The sequence below is a fragment of the Parasteatoda tepidariorum genome, chromosome X1, assembly GCF_043381705.1.
Source record: "Parasteatoda tepidariorum isolate YZ-2023 chromosome X1, CAS_Ptep_4.0, whole genome shotgun sequence".
Taxonomy (NCBI): domain Eukaryota; kingdom Metazoa; phylum Arthropoda; class Arachnida; order Araneae; family Theridiidae; genus Parasteatoda; species Parasteatoda tepidariorum.
In genome coordinates, this window is record NC_092214.1 from 53,613,609 (window position 1) to 53,620,438 (window position 6,830).

Here is a 6,830-nt window from a genome sequence, read left to right on the forward strand (position 1 = left end):
CTCGAGTTCGTTTTAATGTTATCTCTGTGTTACTAGTGTATTTGACTGACAAACTAATTTTATTTTGAAAACTAGTCATTATGTCATTCTAAATTAATAACTCTTACTTTATATTGTAATGTAATAATACATTTACTAATTCTCTTATATATCTTACTTTACAAAAATTATAAATTGTATTGCTACTAAATGAAAAAATAGTAGCGGCTACTTCACACCATGCACTGTAATAGATCATTCTGGGTACAGTGGAACACCACTTTTATGTAAAGTAATTACAACCCTTTTTGGCATTAAGAAGGACGAAAAATTGTTTTCGTGTACCAAAGCTAATTTTAGAAATAAAAGGTGTCCCAAAGAGAACAGATGGTGCAAACAACCCACACTTAAAGAAAATAATAATAAATTAATTGGGTTAGTATCGAACACACTGCTAATCACTTTTTCTTTTTTTGACCACTCTTTCTCAAACATGGGAGGGTGGATTAATATTGGTATTAGAATTAATATAAATTTTATTTATATTTGAAGAGGTTTAGGCTCAAAACATTTTTACTGTTGAGTACACGCGAATGATCCAGAACAAACGGTCAGAAAACTGTTTAAGAGCCACAATTTTGAATTCGTGAAAATTATGACAGTAGTCCGAATTACCTTACCGATCCACGAAAAAACACTGAAATATTTTACCGGTCATTCATCAAATTCAAGTTGAGAAACATTGATACTGTTCAAGGTGAAAAAATGCCTGATCTGTTACCATTTTTATGTTAATTAATACAACACGATTTTTACTCCTTGCTTTATTTTTGTGTAGTACAAGGCTTTTTAAGAAAAAAAAATGATCAATTGCTCTTTAATTTAAAGAGAAGTTTTGACAAATTATCGACACAATTGAGACTTTTTTCTGTGAAATTATACCAAAACACTGAAGACTATCACACGATTGAGTATTATTAAATATATATACAGTCAAACCCCGCTATAGTGAACCTTCAAGGGACCGAAATTTAAGTTCACTATAACCGGGTGTTCACTATACCCGTAACGCAGGCAATTTAACTAATGGTTCCCAAACTCCTCCCTTTTATTACACATTATTCAAATAAATGACTGAAAAATATTATGTAGTAGCAAAAAATGTGTTATTTTTCACTACTCTTCGCCTTGCGTACAAAAAAAAATTTGTAATCCTCTATATATAAAAATTAGTAGCTGATGAGCAATCCTCTACATCAGTTATGGAAACACTTCCCGACTCTCAGATAATTTTTCCTGAATTTCTGTTATTCCGTTTTTTAAGCCTGTCCAACCAGCCATTCGAGCACATGAAAGTAGTCTCATAAATTCACTTAGCAAATTTATCCACATTTGTCCAGATTGCGGCTTCTTCTAATGGTGAACCACTTCAGTAATGTTACTTCAACATCCTTGTGATCTGCTTTTCTCAACTTTTTTCTACCATCTAAATTTTTTTCATGAGCAGAAATTATTAATTGCCCATTTTTCCATATGTTACAAACTTCAGATTTGGATAGTTTATATTCTCTGAAAATATCAGTAAAAAATGAAGAAAAAAATCAGTCGAAGACAGAAAAAAGTTCATTATATCCAACTTCCTCACTTTTTTGGTTCACTATATCCACAAAAAATAACATTACGCGTGTATAGCAAGGCACGGGATCGAATATTTGGTTCACTATATCCGGGAGTTCACTATAATCCGTGTTCACTATAGCGGGGTTTGACTGTATATGGGTCATTCTCACGAAAACTGTCATTTTTCAGTTCATAAAATCCCAAAAAAGTAAAGTGAATAAAAAGCTCTGANACTCGATTAAAATCGCTTACATCTATACTTATTCTGCATAAATATTTTTAAAATTAAATTTTGCTAAATTAATGTTGCTGTGACTAAATCTTTTGAACTACTGGCTGCTTCATATGAACGGCCCAAGCAGATTTAGAAAAATAATTAAAAAATCACAAACGACAAACGGTGCCTGGAACTACTAGAGAGGGTTGCAAATTATACGTAAGATACGCGAACAATAAACAAAAATTCAGATATTTATTAAAAATTCAGATTTTTTCAGATATTATTGGATTTTTAACATCATTATATTTACTTTTCATTTCAATAAATGCTACATATTTACGGCAAATAATATACGGAGAAAGAAATTCTGGTAAAATTACTGTACTGTACGCGAATGACATTTCTGTTAAAAAAATAATAATTATAGTAAACGAAGTGTAAATATACAGTATATAAGCTATTCATTTGTTGATATTTCTATTCAGATGGTAACGGTGTACCGAAAATTCAGGTTTTTTTAATTATAGTTCTTACTGTCACATATTTAGTAAAAAGTACAAAACTGAAAAGTAAATTTAACAGAATAAAGCGTTATTATGCTATGCTGTTAAGTATCACGATAAAATTACCAAATTTCATCACATTTACCAAATTTTATCACATAGTATAATAAAATTATATTTCATTGTTAATTTTATCAAAATCATTACCAAAAGTAAAAAGAACCGAAATTTTTGATGTTTCTGTAGTGCCAGATACACGGTAAATTTTACCATATTCTGGTAATTTTGACAAGACTTTTTTTTTTCTCGGAGTACTAGGGGTGAAGCTTAAGGTTTTTGACAGACACGCTTTGGTACGATGTTAAATGGAAAGGCACGAGTCAAACATATTTAAAATACATTCTATTGCCACAACTGTCTGGCAAAAACCGTGTGCGTCTCTTGTTGTATTGATCAAAAATGCATTAGGTGTGTGAAAGTATAGTAGAAATAAAATGATGATTTTTGTTGCATTTATTATCTAATATTTATCATAAACTGATATCATTAATGTATTAAATATCCTTCAAATATTACTGCAACTAAAAATGCTGTTTAAATAACCTTCCACTGAAATATATTTAATACAGGGGTGTCAAACTCGCGGCCCGCAGGCCACATGCGGCCCGAGATGAACATTTTTGCGGCCCAGTCAATATATCCGACGCAAAGTAAAAGTAAAATAGAAATGTGCATTAGAGAGAAAAGTAGCATATAAAATTATAATATACTTTATTTATAAATTATACGAATCATTTTAAATTGTACGCGCGAAAATGTAAAATTGTAATTGACTTGCGGCACCCTGCCATTTCAGGGATACTGCATCGTATCAAAAATACGCAGAAAAAATTTCAAATCTTAGAACAGAATTTGAAACAAAGTTTAAAGATTTTAATTCTTTGGAAGACAAAGTTTGTTTGTATTAGTCGATTTTCTCAATAAATATAGACTTAGTGCCCAGTAATATGCAAATGGAAGTGATTGAGATTCAATGCGACTCCAATTTGAAGGCAAAATTCATTGAAGTGGGTATGCCTGAATTTTACAAATATTTACCGGCAATGTTTGAAATTCGCATATTCGCATATGAAATTATTATGAAATAATCGCATCGTTGAAATTCGCGAAAATTCGCATATGAAATTATTTCCATGTTTGGAAGTACTTATTCAGTGCAAGCAATTATTTTCTGTTATGAAAGGAAATAAATCTCCTATTAGTAACGCTCACGTTGGGTCAATTTTGAAAATAGGGCCAATACAATTTCTCCTGAAATAGGAAAGATAGTAGCAGAGAAGAGATGTCAAGTATCATACAATAATTTAACTTTATATATGTTTATTACAATCAGGGGTCTGTCCAGGCCATATTTACTACCGTTTAGCGGTACCTTCACAAATTTAACTTTACGAAAAACGGTAGTTTCACAAAATACTTTTTCTTAAAATTTTATTTTTGTATCTCGTAAGAAATGATAAACCCATATTTTTACCATATTTTTGTGTTGACTTTTTATTATAATTTTTAATTTTTCACAAATTATGTCCAAATTTTCACAAAATAGGTACCTTTAAAAAAAACCTAGACAGACCCCTGACAAAGTATTATTCAAAATAAAAATATTTGTTTCTATGAACATTGATTTTCTTTTTCTTGCGACCCACCTAAAGTTAAGCATTGTTTATTTGGCCCAAGTTAGCTTTTGAGTTTGACACCCCTGATTTAATATTTTATAGCTTTTAAGACAAATTTAAAATCTCAAGATGCATTTACTTTTTTATTTTTCAGATGCCCTTAAGTTTTCTACTCAATTAGCAATAACCTTTTTTGAAAGCTTTTAAATAATTTATTGATTTTTAAGATTACCTATTCCAATCAGAATGAAACAGCAATCATTTGTTCCATGCTAGCTTTTATAAATTATTAATTACAATTGGAAAGATGGCTAAGATACATATCTTTTTAGGAGACTATGATGTTTACAATTCCTCCAATTACAAAACTTAATGCAATTTAAAGAAAAAAATCTTTTCCCAAACTAAGAAAAATGCTTCACATCTTACAACTAACAAAGTAAACTAAACGCTGCACTCCCGAATAACCTTTAGGCTAATTGTGCGTAAAGTATAAGCAGTAACAATTTACGGAGCAAATATGATGTTAAAAAAAATTAAATAAATTGCTTTAAAGATTCAGAATAGATTTTTGTTGTACACTCCGAACATGAGCCGGCATATTATCAAGATGATTTCTTTCATAGTAGAGAAGACCCCTGGATGAGGATTTACCTGCAACTTATATTTGTACTTAGTACATAACTTCTAATCCAAATTACTTTCCATTTTTTTAAGGAAAAGTTTTTTTTGTTTTGTTATAGCATATGAGCTATTAAATATTTTATTAACATTTTGCGGTGAAAAGATGTTTAAAAAAAAAACAAATACATGAAAGATTCGAAGTAAATTTTTGTAGTACACTCTGAACATGAGTCCGCATCCTGTCCAGTAAGCGGAAGATTTCTTCCTTGGTAAAGAAGACCCCTTGGGTGATTAACCAGCAACTTAATTTCGTACTTAGTATATAATTATAATCCAAACTACTTTCCATTTTTTTTAATGAAAAAGTTATTTTGAGTAAAATTTTACAGCGCAAAAAAAGTTTTTTTTGTTTAAACAAAATAAATAAATAAACAAATAAAGATTCAAATTAGATTTTTGTCGGTCACATGGAATATGAGACCGCACCTTGTCCAACAAGCAGATTTTTTCCATAGTAAAGAAGATCTTTGAACTTGATTTTGTACTTAGTATTTACGCTTTTAGTTCTAGTTTAAATTATGCATTTTTGTTAACTAGTAATCCAAACTACTTTCGATTTTTTTAATAAAAAAGTTTCTTTTTTTTTTCTTGTTATATCTTATGAGTCACTAAATAATTGAGTAACATTTTGTGGTATAGAGATGCTTTAAAATAATAAATAAATCGCTTTGAAGATTCAAATTAGATTTTTGTAGTACACTCCGAACATGAGCCCGCGCCTTGTCCAGCAAGCGGAAGACTTCTTCCATGGTAAAGAAGACCCCTGGTTGGGATTTACCTGCAGGGTATCTCTATTGGCAGGAAAGGAGATGTGCAGTTGGATGCCCGCAATAAGATTCATGTAATTTTACATCGTTTAGCGGTCTATTTCAATGAGCGTTTTTTCTTTTCTGAAATCAATGGGAAACACAAAGAAATGAACAGGAGCTATCCATGATTTCCAACAGCGAAATTATGTTAGCTCAGCACGAGGAAGTGAACTTTCATCTTTGGAACCTCCTACTGATGCGTCTTCGTCAGAAAGGAAAATCCGGCCTCACTTTTTAGAAAGAAAACTGAAAAAAGAAGAATAAAACATGATCAGTTATGATCATAATGAGTTTTAATTTTGCAATAAAATGCTAATATCAAAAGTTTTCTTGTGATGGATTTATGTTATACAGCAAGTTAAAAGTTTAGTTGCCCATAAATTCCCGCTAGAAGAAATTTTAGTTTTAAAAAAAAGGTTTTTTGTAAATTTGAATTTTTTTATTGTTTTATAGGTTTGGTGAGTTTAAAATACCATATCAGGTACATGGTTTCTGTAGTTTAGCTGACATGTACGCAATCTTTTTTACGAAGTTTACAATGGCCATTTTAGTGATTTAGAAATTTAGAACACTCTATATTTTTGAAGGAATAAAAATGCATTTTATTGCCGAAATAAAATTTAAAACTCTTAATTTAAAACTCTATAAAATTTCCTATAACGAAATTGATTTTGAATAAGCCTATCTATATCCCTTAATTTCGATAAAATAAGAATATAGATTTTGAAATGGATGACAATGAGTGTTACGTAACTGATTAAAGTATAAAGAAGTTTTAATACTGGATTGTTCGTAAAATTACATGGAATCTTGAGATTCTATAAACGATTTTTTTATATGATGTAAAAAATTAAAACTAAGTTTTAAAAATTATAGAAATGAGTTAATCAAACATGTATCTATAGATTCATACTTTAAGATTTTTCGTTTCAAAATAATATAAAATTAAAAGTAAATATTTAAATACTAAAACCAGTCAGATTATTGATTTAAATTAGTATAATGTCATACCTATTAAATACCGATACATATATATATATATATATATATATATACAGTCGGACCCCTATTTAACGAATTCATCAGGACCGGAAATTTTATTTGTTAAATCGGGGTCATTCGTAAAATCGGGGTTCAAAAAAAAATTTTTTTTTGTACATATGTATTATTAAAAATTACTAGTTATAAACGACTATCTAAGATAAGAAAGGAATTTCCTGTTTGACTCATAGTCCACGTGACAAACCCCCGGAAAATGACCTTGCAAGTGTAATGTCTTATTGACTCTGCCCACCTACCCACGACGAATTTTGTTTTTCCCTGTTGCGGGCTTTTCGTA

The 6,830-nt window shown here is 29.9% G+C and overlaps 1 long non-coding RNA gene across 1 annotated transcript in view; it reads right to left on the reverse strand.

The window, feature by feature from the left end:
• Positions 1–4,961: 4,961 nt before the first annotated feature.
• Positions 4,962–6,830, reverse strand: part of LOC139427070 (uncharacterized) — a 26,504-nt gene continuing 24,635 nt past the window's right edge. Inside the window, exon 2 of the long non-coding RNA XR_011638233.1 lies at positions 4,962–5,737. This is a non-coding gene — a long non-coding RNA (uncharacterized lncRNA). The remainder of the gene's footprint in view (positions 5,738–6,830) is intronic.